This window comes from Corvus cornix, chromosome 11 (assembly GCF_000738735.6).
Source record: "Corvus cornix cornix isolate S_Up_H32 chromosome 11, ASM73873v5, whole genome shotgun sequence".
Taxonomy (NCBI): domain Eukaryota; kingdom Metazoa; phylum Chordata; class Aves; order Passeriformes; family Corvidae; genus Corvus; species Corvus cornix.
The window spans coordinates 8486091-8508894 of record NC_046341.1 but is presented as its reverse complement, the minus strand read 5'-3'; the positions used below and the strand labels follow the sequence as shown (position 1 = coordinate 8508894).

The window sequence follows — 22804 nt, the reverse complement described above, 5'->3', positions numbered from 1 at the left end:
TCACAGTGACGGAGGAAGGCTTTCCTCCATGGAGAACCACCCAGTGGAAGGTAGTAAGGGATCAGGACAGCTCTATTACAGTGATTTGCCAGAGCACAAGCAAGCTGTAACTTGATCCCATCACGCTAGGAGCTCTACATCCAGCACAGAGAGATGGTGCCTGCTGCAGAGAGGTGTGCTCTCACTGATTCTCCCTGCTCCTTTTAAACCTCCCAATCAATCAAATCATGCCTTGAGTCCTGGAAATGGTGAGTTCCAGCTTCAGTGAGTTCTGTCTCAGAAGCGAGCATCCGTTTGGTTCCTCAGGGGTGCCTGTCCCCAAGAGAGGGATCAGGGAGGGTTTTTCTCCTCTACCACGTCTTGTGTAACTCATCTAGGAGCTCAATACCTTTGAGGTCTCCACCAGATTTGCTAAAATGGGCCAAGAAACGGAACCATTATCAAAAGAGGGGCAGGAGGATCATGCAGGAGCACATGGGTGGCCATGCAACAGGTGATGCATGGAGAAAGAGCAGACTGAGAAACACTTCAGGGGACTTATCCTCCAGGTTTCCAAAACCACTGGACAAATATTAAGCCTAATTACTCCTGGGCAAGTAGACATACTACTCTGAAATTATTCTTCACTGAAGCATTTTTTTGACAAGGAAAACTAATTCTGGGCTTATTAACCAGTTTCAATAAATAGAATCGCACTGACAAACAGACACTGCTAATTCCCTTCTGTAAGATAGCTGGGGAAGTAGAAAACAGGAGCTGAATCTCCAGGCACACAGCAGCCCCCTTCTTAGTGCCTCCCTCTCCATCTCCATGAAAAACAACAGAAAAGCTGATATCCGCCTTCTGGGCAGGAATCAATTATGTACTGCTTTTAGCAGAGTTTCAGTATATTATTCTCCAATTTAGGCCAAATTCATAAGTGAAGCTGAAGATGGTTAAGATGCATGTCAGAAGGAAATTGGTCAGAAAATGGCTGTCATGTGGGTGTGAGTAGTGTGGCACAGTGTAACTCACAACACTTTGGTACTCAGTGGGAAAGCAAAATTGGTTTAAGTGAGAATAACTTACACAGATTTGGGGCGGGGGTGGATGTAGAAGTACAAACTCTGAAAATGGCCTTTTTCTGAGAGGAGAAAAAAAGGAGAGGCCGGGAAGGGATCTGTTTGTGGTGAGAAGTGGCTACCAGCCGCCAGGAACAAAGGGCCCTGTTTGCAGGATGTGCCCTGAGGAAAATGCAGATTTCTTCCAGTCTCTCAGAGCTTCCTCTTTCTCCTTGTGTCCTGGGAGCCACCCACCCTGCCAGCCCCGCAGCCAAGCAGAGTGCAGAAGGGTTCTTGGGGTTTGTTGACTGAAACAAAGCCACCAGCAAAGCTGGAGGTGACTGGCAGCCCCCAGCCCATGTAATTTCAGTTTGTAGTTTCCTAAGAAAGGAAGGGTTCTGTTCAGTGCTGATTGCTTTGGGGTAAAGAAAAAAGAATTGCTGTAGTGACAGAAAAATGCAGAGCTTAGATTTTGCGTAGATGGCTTATTAGGTCAGAGCTGGAACACACTTTGATTTGTATTCCTGATGATTGTACATGGGCGCTAATTGGCCAAAGAAGCAAGGGATCTTTGTAGTTTAATGAGGAAAATACTGTGTAATGTGATGATTATTTTCTAATCAAAAAGCAGAGGAACAGAATGGGAAAGAAAACCTGTGTGTGAATACAGACTGTAATTTTAATTAATATTTGCTTGTGCTAATCAGTTTTTCTGTTCTGCAACCAGCTTTTAGCCCTAAATATGCCCTAATGTTATATAAATATTATAGAAATTAATATTTAATATTATATTATGCTTAATATTATAGAAATCTTTCCTTTAATATGCTAAGCATTTTGCCTATGCATACTTTTTACTCACATGTATGAGCTCATTTAAGCCAACAGGACTGGCAATACTAGGTGGATAAATGAGAATAAGAGCATTTTTCTTAGTGAATCTCAAAGCACTTCACAGGTGAGACCAGTATCATTGCTCTGTTTTACAGGTGGAGAAACTGAGGTGGGAATAGGTTGAGGGACTGGCTTGTGCATCTGGCAGCATGTTGGCCAAGCCAGAGGTCAAACCCAAAGGGTCTCCCATGCCCTCCTTCCTCCACATCCTGATCACTACTCCAAAACCTGTCCCCTTTCAGCAAGCTCAAGCTACATGCTCGTGTCTTCCCACTCAGTGCCTCTGGGAGAGGAGCTTTGTAACTCTCCACAAGTGGCCCATTTGCCCCACAGAAAAGAGCTGATTGCAAAGCTGAGCCTATGGAGGAGGGAGTCACACCACTCTGTTTTAAACAAAGAAAAGGTAAAGGGCCAGTGATCCCTGGGAGCATTTGGAAGAACAGGTTGGTGCTTCTCTGAATTGGAAGGACTGTTTGTCATGGCCGCTTATGTTCCCAGGAAATATTCTTTGCTGCTTTTGAGTCTTGGTGGAAATGAATCTGATTCACTGAGCTTCCACGTTGCATAGCACTGTGACACTGTGCTGGCCTGAGAGCCTCCTAGCGATTATCTGCTGGATTTTGAGTAATAAAAAAATCCCAGTCCCTCTTTGAAGTGTAATCTAAGTAATATTATTTGAAATGAAAAAGAAATAGGGTTGGTCATCTTTAAAACATAAAGGATTATTCATTTCAGTTTGACAGCCAAAATTTTGGAGCAGTCAGTGAACATAACTGGACTTCTAGTGCAGTAAATAATTGCGGATGATAATCAATTTTAACTTGGTGATTTGTTTCTTAAAAAAAATGCTAATGTTAAGGTTCTGTGGCTCTACTCTCATAATTTCAGTGTTGACTATGCTCAGAAGTCACTGCAGGGTTCTCACTGTTCTTCCTGCAAGCCTTGTGATACCTCCTGAATTTTCCTTAAAAGCCCCTGGAGGCACGTGAATTTGAGAAACCTCAATTCCAGGGTTTGGGGTTTAAAAAAAAAAAACAACTCATCCTACATAGCAGCATAGAAGTTGATGGTGGACCCAAAAACCTTAAAAATCTAAATACAACTAGAAAGAAGTGTGTTCATCATACTTTAGTATGAGAGATCTGAGAAATGCAATTTTTATATGCTATAGAGCAGCAATTTCATATGAGTCATCTCTTTAAACACCTGAAAATCTGCAAAACCTCTCATAATCAAGATTTTTTTCTGACTTGTGTACATACCACTGTCAGTGACCATGGTCGTTATGTGTCATCCTGCCCTGAAAGAATTTTGCCTTGCACTGGCATACGTCCTGGCAAGAGATTAAGTCAAGAGATCCCTCTTTCTGACTCTTTGCTCTTGGTGTGGAAGTTGCAAAATGTAATTTTTGACCCTAAAAATGAGCAGCCCAGAATATGCACCCCCTCCAGGAACAGAGCTGCTACATAAACACCTATGATTTGCAGGCAGATGTTTTTTGAAATTGCTCTTTTGGAGTATGACTTCTTCCATGTAGCCCTTCAATTGCTAAAGTGGGAGTCATGCCTGCCAAAGAAACCCTGTTTTAAAAAGGAAAGGAGGGGAAGGGGAGAAACTTGATCCCCTTTGCTGGCATTTCAAAGCGGGCATTCCCTCTGAGAGGCAGAGCCAAGGCCGGGGCTGCTTCCACTGACAGAACGGGGCCAACGGTCCCCTGCGTTCTTCGCAACAACGTGGCCTTTTCCGTGTAAAACTGCAGAAGTGTTAATTATCCGGATTGGGCAATAGCAGGAGCTGTTTATTGAGCCTTGCTGCTTTCCCGCCGGAGCAGGCTCTGGATCCCCAGTGGAACCATTCATCAGCGCTTTGACAATGACAGTCTGCTGCAGGGCTTTCAGAGCACAACAAAGATTTCCTCACAGCTCCGAGCCACCGGAGCTGGCTCCCGTTATAGTACGGATCTGACAAAGGCAAAAGGAAAGAGAGTCACTTGCTAACACGTATTTCTCTTTCTGTACTGTATTTCTTTCTCTCTCATAGCACTTCACACAAGATAGAGAAGTAGTGTTGCTCGCATTTTACAGAGGGGAAACTGAGACCCAGAAGGGGAAAGCAACTTGTACGAGCTATTTCAGCCAGTGATGGTTAGAACAAGGAGCAGGAGCACTGGCCAAGTCCTAATTCCTTAGCAGAGCCATGCATTCATCCAGCTGTACTGAAAGCCACTGTATTTCCATTCACTTGCAATGTGAGATACAGGCAGTAGGGGAAATACTGGGGGTAATGCAAATTTTTACACCCCTTTTTCATCATCTGTCAAGACTCTACTTTCCTTCTCCTTTATTATGTCATTTACTTTGGGGACAGGTTGCACATGCCAGTACAGTGTACTTTGGGCACTATGCATATTCATAACAACTAGGCTCGAGTTTCACTTTGCACAGGCTTTTCTCCAAGCAATTTTTGCTGCCGTTGTTGCAAAACATTTTAATTAATCAGGAATTTTAATTAATTGTACCCTGCTGAAAATGCCAAGACAAAAGCACAAATACAAGGAGACAGTTGCTCAGGTCAGAGCAGCCCATCTTTGGCTGGCTGCGTTTTCTCTGAGATCATGCAGTGTGATTACAGACACAGGCACAGGGAAAACACTGGATTCTGAACAGCATTTTAAAGTCTTAGAGAAACAGGGTGGTGTTTTTATCAAGTCAGGAAGCCTGTATTGAAGCTCTGATGGTGACACTGAGCTGGCATACTGCTAACTGGAAAGCTGCTTCCCAAAAGGATTACAATGGCCTTTTTTTCTAGTCCTCCAACTGCTTCAAACAATCAGTTTCACTAAAGCACTTTAAATGTTCTGGTTTTATAAAACTGAAAATCAGGTCGTTTCTAGACTGATTTCACAAATGAAACTAATGAATTAGCACAGCTGCTTATTTCCACCTTTTGCTGAGCGCCTTCCCAGGGACACGTACAGCTTGCAATGTTAGTGGCTGACAGAGATCCACTTCTTGTTCAACATGTTTAGAAAAGAAAATAATCTCATTCTGGTCTTGTTACTTGTCATTTTGCCACAATGCCCAGCGAATTGTGGCACATTTTGTACTGAAGTGATACGAAGGCCTGGACCAGCACTCAGCACACAACCCGATTCACCTTTCTGAGCCTGAATGTAATTTTCTACCCTCTTAAAATGGTTTTATGCCTTGGTGCACAGTCTAGACAACCCCCAGCATACCATGAATATTAGATCCCAAAAATCTGTAAAAGCTTTATTTATTTAAACAACTAAATATTTAGAATTTGTTCACATCATTGGCATATTTACCTTCCTTCCCCTGCAGTTAAAGGTCTCCAAAGGGTTTCCACCTTGTAAACCTGCTCTGAGCAGTATTTACAGCCTGTTGTGTGTTTAAGGCCCACAAGTGAAGCAAACAGGATTTCACCCTTGGTGACTGCAGCCTTACCTCTTTCTGGAGAACCAGTGGGATGGGTTGCATTTTTCATCATAGAAGCTCCTCCTTAGAAAGCTAATGACAAAGCCATGAGGTGAAAAACCCTGAAAATATGTCTTTGCTCACAAAACCATTTAATTCCCCCATTTTCTTCTAAATGCTGCCACGGGTCTCATGTGAACTAGTGCAGAGCATGGACATCTGGGTTCTGCTCATGCCTTTTCCACAGACCCTCTGCTGCTTACTCCACTTCCCCTTGGCACATGCTGTGTCCTGCTGGAGAGCAAGTCCATCTGCTCAGGGAGACCCTGCACAGGGAGCTGTGCCCTCTTGAACATGGCAGCCTTTCCAGGCTGGTCTCAGGCCTAGGGATAAGCTATTTGGCAGCTTAGCAATAAGCAGGTGTGAGATCCCAGTGACTCGCTGTAGGGGAGAGCGGACAGGTGGGAGGGGAGGAACCCCAACTCGGGGCTTTCTTCCTCTACAATAGTTTTGTTTTCTTCTGAGCTCTGCGCTTGGTTATGGGCACAGCTGGCCAGGTCAGCTGCATCCCTGGCCATGTCAAAGAGCTTTGAGATGAACTTCAACAGGAGCAGGACCACAACCATTTTCTTTCACTGAGACTATTCCTTCTCTGCTGTTACTGATGTAAATCCACAGAGCTCCACGGATCTCAACAGTGCTGCTTTGGAGGGTGAAAGCAGGAATAGCCATGTGCTATAGCCCGGGGCTGATGGCTTACTCAAATTGATGAGCTCCTTGTGAAGATGGCTCTAAGTGACTCACCTCTCAATCTGTTTAGATCAACTTCATGGATTGAGGTGGAAATTGAGCCTGAGTAAAGTTACTTTTCATCCCCCAGGTTATGCCTGTAAAGGTACACTTCACCTGTGCACATTTCATTGTCACAGGTGGTATCTTAGTGGCAAAACCCCCCTGGCTCAGAACTGCTCAGTTACGCATTTGTATCATCTAAGGTAAGACTGGGCACCTCAGGGTTTTCCTGTGCTGCCAGATTATTGTCCCGTTTCTGCAGACCAGAGTTACTGCCTGGCATGCTTAGCTGAGGCCATTCTTCCCAACACAGCCCAGGTAAGAGGTTCTACACCATGGGGGAAGAGGCAGCTCGCTGTTTTGTCTGTGTGTTACATGGGCACAGGCAGCAGCTGAGGCTGAGCTCACTCTGCCTTCTCCACTGTGTGCCACGGATCCAGGCAGCAAGAAAGCCGTTTGTGTGTCAGCAATGGGATCCCTGGTAAAAGGTGTCTAACTGCAGGATTAGTCACAACAGAAGTCGCTGTGCTAAGCACTGAATATCTCTTGGCTCTGCAAATCTTTAAGTTGGTGGTGGAGACGTAGGGGCGAGGCTGGAGCTGGTATTGTGACGAGGAGAGAGTGAGCAGTAAATTTGCCCTGGACAGTGGGTGCAGGGAACAACCCCTGCCAGGTTCCGGCTCCCCTTTCCGAGCAGGTACTTTAAATTTCAGTCTGCTGTTAAACAACAGAACACTTACCTTCCATAGGGAGCACCAAGGGGAAATGCAAAGGATTTCCCTTGGAAAAGGAATGTCAACACTAGAAGCTCAGTCCTGAAGAGCCGAGGAGAGGAAAGGAGACAACATGTTCTGTTTCAGGGTCTGTTAGAGGTGCAGAGGAGGGAGACAAGAGGCTGGTTTGGGGTAGTGCAGACTGAAGAGGTTCGTGCACTGGTTGTGGGAGATAAGGAGAAGCACAAGCAGGAAATCAATTTCCCTGTGATCACCTCTGCCACGTGGCAGTCGAGCAAGCTGGGTTAGAGAGCAGACTGCAAGGCTGGTGCTCAAGGTACTCCCCAGCCCTATACTTCTGGGGTGCCTAAGGCACAGAGCTCTTTTTTCTAAGGCAAGTGCTTTACATGTCCTGGAAATCCATGCTATGTGAACACACTTCTGGCGCTACACCAGGAAAAGATGATAACTTGATTTTCCTCTTCCCCTAAGTTATCTCCACTCACTAGCTCTTATTTTATTTTCTCCATTTTCAAGGTTTTTTGTAAACAATTGTTTTTGTTACTTTTCCCTGTACTTGATTTTTTTCTTCCTCTGTAACCATTTTTCTAGACATTTGGGGTTTCTAATACTTTTGCTTCTGAACAGATTTTTTTTTTCCCTTTCTTTCCCCCATCCTGTTTTCTTTAGCCCCAGGTTTTTGCAGCTCTTACAGCTTCATTATCCTCTCCCAGCTTTCCCGGGAGGGGGCTGGAGCATACATCCCACTTGCTTTCCAAATGTTGAGAAGAGTGTTTTGGAGGACGAGTGACTGACAGACAAACACCAGCCCCAAATACTCTGAATGCTCTGTTACTAATAGCTTTATTCCTGTCAACACCGTAAGCAAAATAACCCTTGAAAGGGATAGGCCATATTTTTAGCCAACCTTAAACTCAGCTTCTAAAAAATAACTTTATGCTCAGCTGTCTGTCTTACTCCTTGGCTCCATGTTCCCCAATCAGATCTTTAGAGGGTGGCTTTTCATGTTGGGGATGCATAATTAGACTCTTGGAAGCTTGTTTTCTTCAGGCACCTGGCAGTGCCACAGAAGTCGGGTTTTGAGGCTGACCCACAGCTTGTAGCTGAGTAGGAAGTAGAAGGCAGGAGATACTCATCTGGGACTTTGCTGCATATTTGGTCCCATGGCTTGGACCTGCACAAAGGGACCAACAGGGTGAAGTTTGAACCCAACTAAAACTAACTGCTAACAAAGTGTCTGGGTTTCTCCACCACCTGCAGTCACCACCAAATTCAAAGCTTGACTATTTCAGTATATCTTGAAGGAGTTAACATTTCAAACAGCTTAGGGAAGATAAATAAGGATGTTTCTGTGCTGGCCTTGGATATGCATGACCTTGCCTTTCTCCTCTCCTATTGGTTTTAGGACAAGCCAGATTAAGGAGTGATCTCTTTCAAACAGTCTTCAGTTTGTTAAGCTTGTAAACAACAGCAAGGGTGGAAACTTTTGCAAGATGGATAAGGTTTAGAAATGCTGGCTGGGATTTCCTTGTGCCGTGCTGTAAGGAATGTGTGCTAGTTAACAGGGCTAATTCGTTTTGCAGGAGCTCCTTTCCTGATGCTCCATGCATTTCCTTTTCCAGACAGGTTCCTGAGGTCTCCTGTTGCTTGCCAAGGCCACCACAGCCTTCAAAAAACAGGCCTCTGTGGGATATTATTGGGAGCAAGGAGGGGAACCTACCCCTGGGAGAAGGGACAGGGGCTTGGTCTCTGTAGTTTGAGCCTGGCTGTGAAAGCTCAGCATTGTTCCCCTAGCCAGGCACCCTACACTACCTGCCCTTGGATCAGCTGAGCTCCAAGCAGTGCTTTGACACCCAGCCAAGCTGAGAGCGTTTCAGCTTGGCTCTAGTCTGTCTTCGCACAGCATTTGGTGTCAACACATCCTTCGCTGGAGCGGGACAGGATCGGAGGCAGCATGCTCAGCAAGGGTTTTGTTCTGTTAGGCTGGAAAGAAGCCAGGCATCCGGGTAGTAGAGGCTGGTTTGTTGCTGATCAATTTGGGATTTTTTTCCTCTGCTCTGTCAGAAGGGATACAAACCAAAGAGATTTTTGCAGTGGCAGCGTTAGAGGCTCCTGTGTTTGGGGTGCTCTCATTCATTTGTAAGGGATGACCTGCTTATGGCAAAACAACTCAGAAGCAATCATTAGGATAAAAATGGAAAGGTACACCGTTTTCTTTTATGGATTATCTGCAATGGGGGTAGAAAGCAAGACCACTAGTTTAGAAAAACAAAGAGGGATTACAGAAGTGAGTGTTGCTGTACCTGAACTTGGTAGTGAGGGATGCCATCAAAAATTATCAAGCAGCCTATCATGTAAGACATGGTGTTGAGCATAGAGTGAGTGTGCAGTGGGCTTGTAAGTGCCCACATTGTTTTTATTGCCTTTCAAACTGAGGGGATGTTTTTCCTGACATTATCTGGTCATGCTCCCAGTGCTATTCAGTGTTGCCATTCGTGTTTGGTGTGGTAGTATAAAAAGAGTACAACTCAGAGAAAGATATAGCTCAGAAATACTGGGGAAGAGCTGGAAGGGTTTCTGCAGACAGCAGGAGTGCTGCTGAAACAGCCCAGGAAAACCAATGAGGTAAAACTCAGTAACAAATATAAAGGTGCTGCATTTAAGAGGGAGAAACTACATTGTCCCAGAGCTGCAACTGTGCTTCACCCAAGTTAAGCCAAGTTCTTACAGGGGTACAGTCTGTACCAAGCAGCTGCCATGTGCAAATAGACTCAACATTTCGGAGCCAAGAGCCCAAATCTAGGTGAATATAGCAAAGGAAAACCACCCTGGTTGGTCACAGGAACTGTACCATTCCCTCTGTGAAATACTTATCCACAGTTCTGCACAGGCATGGAGCAGAGCAGACCCCCTTTCCCAAGCATACTCTGCTTTAAGATGCCACAGCTGCACATCCACTCAGGAGGATGGCAGGCCATGTCCACTGCTCATAGACAGACTGCTGGGAAGGCTTTTCTCTCCAATCTAAGAGGCATCTTTTCTGCTAGCAGGGCTTTTGCTGTTCTTTTGGCAGTTTCAGCTGGATATGGAAAATCCTGCCCAGCTGCAGACTTTAAGACATTGTTTTAGGACAAGACCTGTCAGCAGGAATGAGGCATTTTGATGGCGAGTCACTTATGCGGTGACTGTCACATGTACACGGGAGAGGCTATGTTTGCCTTTGTGCCTGCTGTCCTTTCTGTATCTGAAAAAAGCAAGAGCCAGTGCAGTGTTTTCCTTTGGCCATTCAGCATTGAGTGTACCAATAATAGCACAGTCACATAGAGTTTAGGGGAAGGGACTGTGTCCTCTTCACAAGGGACATGGCCCTAGCATGCTGGGGATGGTGCTGCTACTCACATGATGAACAGAACGTGATTGTCCTTAGCACTTTCCCCAGTTCCCTTTGATCTTGGCATAAAGCTTTGGTGCCCCTGGTACTTCTGTGTGGTATGGGAATGTAAATGTAAAAGGCAGATCAGAATTCATATGCAAAAGCTTCCTCTAGTTTAAGAGGGAAGGTCAGAACAAGTTTCTTCACCCTTCAAGAGAGTGATGGGATGAGGGACAACCAGGTTCTCTCTTGTTTATTTCTATTTCAACCCTAGCCCACTGTGTCTAGTTGGAATCCAGCTCTGCAGAATTAAGACACCTTTCTTCCCACAAATCAAGGAGAAGTTGAAGAAAAGCTCTTGGAGGACTGGTGAGATGCTTTCAGGCTTCCCGGGTTAGATAGGTTCATGGTGCGATGTAATTGATTGCATTGCAGGGAGTCCCTTGGGAAGTCCCATCACTCCTAAATTTTGCAGTGAACAAACCCCACACATGGCCACAAAAATACACATTTTCCTGTCTCATGGGACACCCATCCTGTTTGTAGTGCATGCCCGAGGACAGGACACGTTGCTCTGACCAATAAAGAAAAGGAAGTTATATTGGAGGATGGTAGGGCAAATTTTTGTGCTAAAACTTAACTGACATCCATGCTGCAGACCTCCGGCCAAATTCTTGGCTAAAGACTTGCCAGGTTGAGTGAGTCTATGGAACCAAGTTTTTATGCAGGTGTGAATGAGCATGAGACCTCAGAAGCCAAGTGATGAAAGTTTACCAAAGTCAGAGACTTTTGCCATGGAGTTTCTTCAGTGGATTTTCACTCACCAGATTTTTTTTTTCTCTGACCACCCTCAGGTTTTCATCCCTATTTTCTGTATATCTCACATCTATTCTCTCACCGTGTTTTTTTCTTGAGCAGTTTTTAAAGCCTGCTGCAAATCCAACAGCCCTCAAGTTCATGTTGAACTTCTGAACCTACCCCGTTCAAGTGGGTGCTAAATCAGGCAGGACAAGTCAAGCCAGCTCTAATTCTGATGATAGCAATTGTGCTTTTGGAAAATAATTGAGAAACATTCTGCATTTAGACAAAGCTTGTCTAAGGGAGAGAGAACGTTTGTATTCTGCAACCCTGGTCTGCAGAGAGCCTGTGTTCAAGTAGGACATTTTAATAACATCCTTTATAGACAAGTGTTTTGCTTGGAACCCTTTTTTCCTCCCTCCACTCAGACAATTGTCAGAGAAGGGACTCACAGGGAACAAAATGGAATTACATCTATTCAGAAAATTAGAACAGCCCGCATTTCTTTCTTTCTGTGCTGAATTCATTACTAGCGGGGCTATAATCTGCATTTTTTTGCCTGAAGCACACTCCCACTCTTACCTCTTCACAGCAGTGCTGCTATTCTCACAGATAAACAGGTCCTCCCTGAATGGATTATAGCTTTCAGCCAAAGGCAGGCTGATGACAAGGGAAAAACAAACAAATGCATTCCCAGGGCCTGATCCAACTCTTCGGTAAGAAACTAGAGACACTTACAGATTTCAGCAGAGTTTCTATCCAGCACTTAACAACCCCTTTGCTGATGACTAATTGCACAGGGCCCAGGAAATTTGCGTAGTAAGGACTCAGCGTTAAGTACATTGTGTCTTTCCATCATCTGGCAGGTAGCTCAGGGGGATCGAGCCCATGGTCCCCCCCACAGCTGCACTGCCAGCCGGATTCGACTGAACTCGGACACGTTGGCTTTCCATGTGACAGGATTCCTTCAGCTGCCGCAGGTTTGCAAGGTTTTATGAAGCTGTGAGTTCCTGGGTGGACAAACTAATAAAAGGAAGGTTCCAAATTGCCAAAGGTGGTTCCTGAAGGGAGTGGGGTAGCAAGAGGCAACACTAAATGAGCCGAGATTGACATTAATATTCATGCTTCAAGAAAAGGAGAGTGAGTAAAATAAGGAAATGAGGGACAATTGAAAGAAAAATAAGCCAGAAATAGTATGTTGAGTTAGGAAGATACTAGGGAGGGGACAAGAGAGATCTGAATTGAACGATCAAGAAATCTTGTTGGTTTTGAGGCGCAAATAGTCCTCTGAGGTGACTCTGTTCCCCCAGCCCTGGCAGGGGGACCTGCCTGCCTTCTGGTGCCGCACCAATGGATCTGTGTCACTCCTGTGTACATCCTTCCATCCCGGGTGTTTAGCCAGCCAGGTTCTTCTTACTTCTCCCACTCAATTCTTGTGTGCTGCTGCAGCCAGGGACCAGTGCTTTCAGTAATAATAAGCTCACTATTGCTTTGAATTAGGAAGACTTTTATCAGCCCACTGTTCCTGTAATTTACCGTGGTTTAGAGTGATAATGAGGTTTTGGGTATGTAAAGAAACCCTAAAGTACACATGGAAATCAACACAAGGGAGTGCTACTCCGAGCCTTGGGCATTAGTGACTGTGAATGGGTGAGTGAGTGCTTAGCACAGGAAACCAAAGTAGGAGAGGCAAAAGCCACACATAATCTTCATGGGCTGGGAAATGCTGTTTATCTTATTTGTTTAAATGACTGGAGAACAGAAAGCTTTTCTTTCCTTTTGTTGCTCAGTAGCTGTGTTACAGTTTAGCCTTAGCTGTGCACAGTTGCTTGCAAGACTTTGGCAAGGAAGCCCTTCCTGGGCTGGTCCTGTGTGGGACTGGGAGGTGGTCTGGGGAGTCCTGGAACCATGGGCATGAGTCCATCGCACCACCACAGAAACCAAAAGAATCGAAGGATTCCTTTCAGGCTTATTATGTCTGTAGAACCACAAATAAAAAACAAGGGGAGGGGAAGTTCTTTAATGTTATTTTGGGGTAAAATGTGAAATGCTTTCTTGCCAGGGATGGTTTCTAGAAACAAATGTAAACTGGCCACAAATACTCCTGCCAGTGGATATGCACCCTTTGAGTGGACAGTGGCATAATTGCATGTGCAAGTGGGGTTGGAAGCACGCTGGTTTGCTACCAGATTCCACAGCGGTGCAAATCGTTTGTAACATTCTTGGTACTCAATTAGTGCTCCCATCTATAATTTCAGAAGCCTCATTCTAAGCCAGGGGGAGGAAACACCTCAGGCCTGTTATTTCTGCTGGCAACACTGGTACTAAAAATAGCTGTGTGAATGACATTGTGGAAGCTGGTTTTGAGTTTGTCAATAGATAAATTTTAACTGGATGGCAGGAATTATTTCTAAGGGATGAAATGTGTTATTCTATGGATTATTATTCCTAGAGAAGAGGTGAAAGCCTCATTGCTGAGGATCCTCTAAAGAAAGGATATAGGAATGAAGAGGAGGGAACAATCTTGCATCATGCCCTGATATTCTGAGGAATGTGGGATATTCTGGGAGGTATCAGTGAAAAACAGCAATAGAAGTTTCACTTCCAGATAAAGCAACCTCAAGGCTAGTCTGGTTCCTGGGGTTGGCAGTGGCAGACTGGAGCTCCAGTGCCCAGGTTCTCCCTTCAGAGGGCCAAATCCTGACCACTTTGAGCTGTGCATGGGCTGCCTGCTGCCACACATTTCTGGCAGGAGCTGGTGTGGCCACAACACCCCCAGGCCAACAGCGTGGTTGGGCTGTAGTGGTGTCACATGAGCTGCTGCAGAGACCAAGTGGGTCACTTGGCCTGCCCACGAGAGAGGCCCCTGGCTGGCCTGCAGGTGTCTGTACAGATATGTCTGCTCTCCATCCCTCAAAAGGGATGGCATCTTCACGCTGAAGTCCCGTGTGGCTCAGGCTCCAGGGTGTGAGGTGTTGGATGGGAGTCCCTCAGGACATCACAGCCTGCATCTTCGAGTCTTCCCTCATGCTGTGGTTTGGTCCCAGCAGGGTGTATTGGAGTGGTTTCAGCATGTGGCACCTTACAGAAGTCCCCAAGAGGCCAGGACACCAAGGGAAGAGAGAGGCTGTGTCCCATCCGTGCCTAGTCCTGGAGATGCTTGCAGAATGGTTTTCTCAGTGGACCTTTGACCCTGTCTCAGGCTCTTGTTTGGGCATTAGTTGGAATAAATGTGATTTTCAGGTCTCCAGTTCCCAAGTAGAGACACCTGTGACAATCCTTCCCAAAGTGGGGATGGGCTCATCCACCCGCTGCCTTCCCCAGCCCTGCCAGGGCAGCAGCAGTGTTCAGCGTGAGTTATTCCATTTAACATTGTCAATTGATTGGTTAATGAGCCACTTGTTTGCCGAAGGTTACTCAGCACTATTGCCTCTGCTCACAGATTAGGTGCTACTTTTTATCATGCATTTTCTCATATTCTGTAGGTTGTAAATCTGTTATATGGATATTAGTAAGCCACGATCACCCTGTTTAAAGGGGACACTGGCAGACCTATTGGATGCTAAATCACCACTCCCTTACCTATGTCTCCTAAGATTAGATCACCATTGTATTTGTTTTCTTTCCTTCCTGCCCACATCCCCCAAAGAGCAGAGGTGCTCCCAGCTCACCTCCCCACACCAGTAGTAAAGCTGGGAGCAGTTCCTGTTCGTGGGACTGCAGGTGACAGGAGGGAAGCCCAGCCAGAGAGGAAAGGGAAGGTCTGTGCTGTTTGGAAAACTTGAAAGCTCTGAGAAACAAATGAGTTGTCCAAACTTTCCTAGATACATTTTGGAAAAACAGAAATCTACACTATCAAAACGGCTCATCATCCAAATACCAGCCGTGCACCCACTGTGTGGGTGGAAAGAGAGAGTCAAAGAAGTCTATGCTCATTAAACCTCAGCCTCTCTGAATCTAATCAAACCTCTTCAGAAGGCAGTAATCTTTTACACTGGGGACAGTAAAATAATACTAGAGATAAGCTTAAACTCTGATGATCAGATGTGGAGTAAATTTATTACAATGCAGATTTACCATATCTAGCTGGTTGCTTTATAAGACAGTTCAAACAGTCACTTTGAACTGTCTAGCATCTTCTCAGGTACTCTTGGGAGAGACTTATAGGCAAATTTTCAAATTAAATCAATAAGGAATTTTTCAGTTGAAGATGAGGACATGGGGGATGACAAAGACTGATGAAAGCAGTAGGAGGAATATACTCATGTTCTGAGGTGTTTGCAGCAGTGGTTGCTTCCCAGCGTAATGGGCAAACACATTTACACATCCATTTAAATGTGGCTCTGCTCTCAGTTATTGTGTCTCCTGGAAAGACAGTGGTGGCTGAAGCAGAATGAGTCTGTACACCCAGGGGCAGCTGCTTGCACCATGGCACCTGCTGCCTCTGTGGGGTCTGGTGGCCATGAGGCAGTGCAGCCACAGGAGGGGATGGGGAAGAGGTGCCAGGCGTGCTCTCCGATGGCTGTCCCCAGACAATCGCTTCCCAGCAGTCTCCACCTTGCTTCTTGGTAGTGCAGTGCTCCTGGGGCTCCCATTAACAAAGAATGGGCCTGGGAAGGAGAACTTAAGTGCCGGTCTGGCTGTAAGCCAGGCTTTCAGATGGAAGAATGTCTGGCCAGGGTACCCCAGATACTTGATTCTTGATCACTCCTTTCTCTGCTGGCAGGAGCTGCTGTGCCAAAAGCTGACATGAAGCTCTAGGAAAGTGCAGGGACCCATGCCTTACCCAGCAAGCGTGTGAGAGGTGTGCCTGGGGCACAAGGGCACTCTACAGATCCCGTCAGGGTGGCTGAGTCACCCAGGGATGCAGGGGAGCTTGTCTGCTTTGTGCCAATGGCCAGCCCTTGGTCTGCTGATTTTACAGGAATTCTGGTTAGAGCCCTGTCCTTCTCTCTCACTGCCACCGGGAGGTCACAGGACAGCACTTGGATCCGGTTACAAAGGGGCCAGCTCACTCTGCGGAGCAAGGACAAATAATTATTTGTGGTCTTTTGGCAGTGGGTGCATTCACTGTCTCATATGTTTGTACTCTTCCTCTACTGACAGCACCCCACCTCCCAGTTCCACCCAGCACCCCAGCAGCCTCACATGAAGGCTCTGACTGGCTGTCTCAGCTCAGAGAAACAGGAGAGAGAGAGTCACACAGAGGGACCCCAGAGCAGGTGTCCTCTGTGCCAGGAAATGCCATGAGACACTGAGGATGCCCAAGGTCTTCAAATCCTCTTTGAAACAGTATTGTGCTGGAATAGGTTGGCTGAAAACCTTGGAGAAGCGCTGGAAAAAACTGTTCCTTCATCTTTCTGTAGCAATTTTAGGTGGGAGACTCAGAGCTGAGGTGGGGCCTTCCCCCATTGCTACAGGTAAGGTATCTCTGGGTGCATGTGCTGAGTTAGACCAGCCAAAGTCTTGTCCTCCCACTGGTATTTTCTGAACATCAGCTGCATCTGAGAATCACTGAAAGTTATTTGAATCCTTGTGGCAGGTATCAGGGAAAAGCTGTAAAAGCTGTGCGTTTGTCTTCCCTTCAGATAACTTTTACACTTGTACTCAGAGAACAGGTTATGATTCAAATATATCCAAATGCATGTAATTAATCACAAGTGCAACATATCTCCTTCCTGCTGTGAAATCTTATTAGCAGTGTGGGCAGAATCCTAAAATACCGTATCTGCCAGGTTTTAGCTCAAAGTCTTCAGCTTGGAAAGCCTGAGTGAGCAGACCTGAGCAGCCAGGCTGGGAGAGCTCAGAACCATGACCTGGCATTACTGAGCACCGGGGCCCAAAGCAAGCTCTCCCCACCCCTGTTTGGGGAGCTGCCTACCCCTGCTCTATCAGAGCCACGCTTCAGCTGCAGGCAGACTTCCATGGGGCTCCAGTAAACGCAGAAACTTTGCAGCCCCGTTACAAGCAATAGCACGGCCAGACAGGCAAGGTTTGGGTTTCTGCTGCCAGCAGGAGTGACAGAGGCCTGCTGTTCCTCCCCCCAGGACTTGTATCTCATCTACACCAGCCATCCCCATTTTGACTGCAAAATTTTCCATTGATGGAGGATCCGTTGCAGTCTTCAGGGATTTTTCCCAGCAGCCAGATACTCTCCCTCGGCCTGCGATCTGTGGGGTGTGGTGTGGTGCTTGATGACATCCTGTGACGGAAAGGCAGCACATTGCAGAACTGGGAACACCATGACTCAAAAATCTCTGAGCTGAGATTAGTGGAGGCTAATGTCAGCTTGGCAGCACACCCAGGGACTCACTCAGAGATGGATCCCCTGAGCTGTAATTGTGCCAGAGAAGATGGACAGGATACAAGGAATGGCATAATAGCTCTTTCCAGAATTGATTCCTTCTCAGCTTAACATGTTGAAACATCAAAAGTACTGAAAAACCCCCATCTGCCACCAGACCTAATCAAACACATCAATTATTGCTTCAGAAAGACAGTTGCTGCTAGATTTGATATCCCAAAAAAGCAAAGCTGCTTTAAAGCATCTTTTTATTTTAGCTGAGTGTTTTCATGACAGCACACAATTCCTAATGAGCGCTAATACAGCTAGGACACACAGAAAAATATGTCAACTGTGCAAAGATCAGCTCTAGACACAGAAGAGGAACTCTGAATCCCACTGTATTTCAGTAGAACGAGGGGCTTTGGAGGCCAGGTTTGTTGCATTAGGGCATGAACCAGGTGCATTCTACCAAAGCCTTGCTTTGATACACTGAGAGAGTAGTACACTCATTCTTAATGTATCAGTAAAATACAGAGGGTTGGCTTCTTATCGTGGGTTTTGGCAGTGGTACTGGATTGTGAGGATGAAATGCATGGGGCAATGAAGAGACTGTGCATACCTCTTGTTTCCTCTGTTGTCCACAGAATATTTGGTTATGGAGAGCATCATCTGAAAAGGTTTTGAGAGGCAAAGTCACCTTGCAGCTATCAAAACACTTCAGATGAGGCAGATGGGAAACCAAAAATATTATTTAGGTTTGGGCAGTAAAACTGACATTGAACCCATTTGCCTTGTTTTTCAGGCTTTGATGATAGTTAATGACAGCTTACAGAAGTTGTAAGTGATCTAAAAAAGCCATAAAAAGCTGCTTTGTGTCCTTGTTCAGGGGATGAATTTAACAAAACCATTATGGGGCTTTAAAACACTGTTTTGACTTTCTAGAACCAGCTGTGGGATGATCCAGCTGCAGTTGGGTCCCCCTTGCATCTAAGAGAACATTTAAGAGGATCAATCCCAATAATTTTAATTCAACAAAATGACCTTATGTAACACTACCGAGGAATTAATGAGAATTCTCTCATGTGGGTCATCACCAACCCGGTGGATTTTTTTTCCCTGAGGGATCTCATTGGTCTCAGGCAGAGCATGGACAAAGTAGATTGACTGTGCAGCACACTGCATGGGATGAGACGATAAGTCACTCAGAGCAGGAACACTTCTTCCTTTGCTTAATTATTATTTGGGAATGCACAACAAAGAATGCAGCTGTCAGCCTCCACTGGTGCTATTTGAAACCCTTTTGGCTCCGAGGCTTTTTCCACAGAAAAATGCAATCTCATCTAATGCAAATGCTGCTGCAGGAATCTGTAGTCCAGCTGTCTTTTTTTAATAGAAAAAAGTCCTGATCTAATTGTTTTTGACTGTGTTTCTTTGCTGTTCTTACTGAGCTGAGCAGGATGCATATTAAAACTAATTAGGTGCATGTAGGGTATTCAATATTTGATCTTAATATTAAGGGCCCCAGGAGAGGGCACATTATCAAAGCTAACCAACTGCAAATTTTAGTAAAACCAAACTATGCCAGTGGCCTGACATTGCATAAAACCCAAGTCTGCGCTGCTCCCAGTTTTGTGCGGGACATGGGGGTTGGGGCAGCCTCTGCCTGTGCCCCTGCTTCCACCCTTTTCTTGCCATCTGGGCAGATCTTCCTCTCAGGAGCAGAGGAAACTGATTTGGGACAGGAAAAAGAGGGTCTGTGTGTGGCTTCTGTATTAGCAAGTGTGATGGGATTTTCTTCCCCTGACTACACCCCTATAGTGCCATCCCCTGTCTGTGCTGTAGGGGAAGGGTCTGAGGTTTAGACTGGGGACTGAGCTGGGCACTGAATCCCTGCAGTTCCGTGCTGGGAGTCAGATCCCAAGCCTGTGTACATCAGTGTACCTTCCCCAGCCAGCCCACAGGCTGACCCTCACCAGAACCAGCAGCTCCTGAGAAAGGAGGAGCTAATTTATAGTCATTAGCACTTGGGAGCAGAATAGTGCGTCTGGGTACCAGAACTCCTCTGCGGACCAGTGGCCAGCAATCTCTGCAGGAAAAAACTCATTAGGGTGCCTCAGGTGGGTAAAAGCACTGATATGGTTGACTGTGCACAATTAGGCTTGGTGTGAGTAATGCTTATTGTCACGGGTAAGCCATGGGACAAGAGGAAATGGCCTAAAGTTGAACCAGGAGAGGTTTAGATTAGATAATCAGAGGAATTGGAGGGGTTGTCAAGCACTGGAACAGGCTGTGCAGGGAAGTGGCAGTCACCATCCCTGGATGCATTTAAAAGATGTGTAGATGTAGATGTGACACTTAGGGACCTGGTTTATTGGTGGACTTGGCAGTGCTGGGGTAAGGGTTGAATTCGTTGATCTTTGAGGTATTTTCCAACCTAAACAATTCTATGATTTTCCTGACTTTGTAGTGTTAAATTTCAAAGGATGACTACATTCCTATTGTGTTGGGTGGAGTACTAGCACAGTAGCTGGCTTTGCTCTGCCTGCTCAGCCTTGCCTTCTTTTGAAGTATCAGAACTGGTGTCTTTCATTCATCAACACTAATTAATTACTTTCAGGATGCAGTAGACTGTTTACACTCTTGAATTGTTTTATACACACACTTAAAAACAAAGTATTTCACTCCACTGCTTCCTGTTGAAAATGTAAATGCTGAAACAGTCCTCATGCTGCAGAGATGGGAAGGTCATTGGTGCATCCCAAATGTGGGGTGCAGAAGCCAACCCAAACACCCCAGTCCAATGAAGGACGCATGGCAGGAACCTCAGCATGCAGTCCAGGAAATTATCTCTCATCTCAGCTACAGCATTCAACCAAAGCAGGGATCACCCCTCAAGACAGCCCAAAGCCAAAATTAGGCATTGATGTAGAACTCAATTAAAAAATAATAATAATAATTAAAAGAAGACTAAGAGCTGCTTCCAAACAGCCACAGGGCTGCAGGGACACAGCACCATGTTGGGAGTGCTGTACATGTTTCTGGTTTAGGGCTGTATTAAACTGGAAATGAAGCGTATTCTGCAAATATTTTATACACCTGAAAACAATCTGAAATCAAAGGTTTTGGGGAAGATGCAGTATCTGATCCCTGTATGTCTGGAGGCTAATCACTGTTAGCCCAATAGCCGCTTGTCTACAGACAAAAATAAGATGGTAGCAGTGTTGATTCTGAGCAGACACGAGAGTTTCTTATATCACCATCTTCAATCTTTTTGACCAGCAGTTAAGGTGCATGGCTGGTTTTAAAGAGACGCCATGTAGGCATCAGAGGGACTTACAGGCATTAGGCACAAACTGAACTGCCTTAGAGGGGCAAGAATGCTTCTGCCTTGTACAGGTCCGTGAAACTTCTGCAATTGATTTGAGTAAGCTCGGCCATTTCCAGGGCTGTAGATTTTGGCAGCATTTCAATCGCCTGATGGATTTGCTTATTTTTTAACGTGAACCATCTGGTTAGTTAGAATAATATCTTTGCATGCAAGAAATACTTTGGTGGTAAGAATTCAGTTTTGAGTGACCCAAAAGTATTTCCTTCAGAAAGGAGATTTTCCCCAGCTGGGTGCCTATCACAGGGCTCCATCAGTATTTCTTGGACCAGTGTTAAAAGTCCAGGTTGAAAAAATTATGCTTTTTAAAAGGAGCTCCATTTGCAGTTTTTAGATGACCCTGACTAAGGAAGTTGTTTCTCTTTTTTAAAAAAAGGGCATGTAGGCAAACAGTCATCCTAATTTTCATCTCGAAGAATTTCTTGTGGAAATAGGATGTACAACATGGCATTCTAGCACAGCTGGGGGGAAGAAGAATGAGAGTTTAGAGAGATTTGCACCCTGTCACGGAGGTCTGAACTGTGCCTTTGCAGTCTTTGAACACAAGGTCATGGGCATCTGCATTGATTTAGTTTAACATAATCCAGGAGTTTTTAATCGCATTTCAGGCTATTAAATGAGTGAGAAGAGAATCGCTGGAATTTAGCTTCATAACTCCCCTGTAAACAAAGTTTTTAACCTCATATCAAGATAAAAATAAATTTAAAGTAGCTGATTAGCAGGAGATTTTCCATCAGAATTTGATCATCCTCCTCTCTACATATTAAAGTCAGATTTTTGTGCTGTTTTTCCCCATTTACAAAGAAAGATTTCAGAGTTTTCTTCAGAATTAGATTTTTTCTTTTGACTCAAACTCTGCCCAGCCCCACCAGAATAACCTGCCTGATTCTGGGTAGGAGATGAGAAAAATTATTTTTGAAAGAAAAATAGGGGGAGAAGGGAGAAGAAAAATATTGAAAAGTTTGATGAGCTATTGAAAAATAGATTCTGTGATGTGTTTGTTCCAAGATTCTCCATCGAAAATCCACCTTTGATCAGTCTGTACCATGAACGTGAATGTACTAATGGGACTCTCAACACCCTGAACAAAAATGTGTCTGTGGGCTGAATGCTCAGTTGTCCCTATAATGCCTCCTCCCTTCTACCATGGCCCGAGTCACCTTCTCCCTTTTAAGCAGCACTTTACACCCACCAGCATCATCTCACACACTTTGCATTGTCTGGGAGGTTTTCCCTGCCCACAGTGTCATGTGGACTTGGAACACTCTGGAGACCTGAGCTTTCCTGAGCTGGAAGGAGATGCTGCTGAGGAGCTCGGAGCCACCCAGGCTGGAGGGGAGCTGTGGGTGCCACGCAGGGTGGTGCCACTGCCAGCCCAAACCAGCTCGGTGTCCCAGAGCCCCGAGAGCTGAAACTCATCACCAAGGCACAGGGCTCTGTAGGAAAGCTGTGCAATGACCTTTCAATTCCTTAATTTGTCCCAGTGAAGGTGGGCAGCAGGTCTGCTTTTATAGGAACTGGACCGTTCATTTGTAAGGTATTTGCTTGCAATACACTTCGAGTATAATAATCTCCTGGTGATTTCTTGCCTGGTTTTATTCAAGCAAATCACTGTAATTGTAGGGATGTGCATTGATATGGGAAAACTTCATTCAGCTGGAAACATCTTGCTGATTGAAAGTAAATCATCTTAGGTAAAACAGAAACAGTATGGGTTTTATTTTCTCTAGTAGGCAATTGGAAGTTTATAAGTATGTCTTTCACAGTGATGCAGACAGTTTGAAGCCACACAAAGTTCCCTGAATTTTGCAGGAAATGTTTCAGAGGCATTGGCTTGAGGTTTTGGAGCGATGACAAAGGGTAGGAGACGAGACAGGGATTGTCAATTGGGGCACAAGAACCTGCATGTGAAGCTATGAAAAGAATGGAGGAGGCTGAGCACTGGAAGCAAGAGGGGATGCAGGGATGTCCACAAATCTCCACTGCTGAGCATGCCATTCCCTCCTTCTGGCACAGAAAGGACAAGTTTAGTAAGATTAAATGTCTTCAGGTCAGCCATGTTTAA

The 22804-nt window shown here is 45.4% G+C and overlaps 1 protein-coding gene across 2 annotated transcripts in view; it reads left to right on the top strand.

Annotated features, from left to right (window-relative positions):
* GNAO1 (G protein subunit alpha o1) overlaps nt 1–22804 on the top strand; it is a 145616-nt gene that overhangs the window by 24024 nt on the left and 98788 nt on the right. The window lies entirely within an intron of this gene.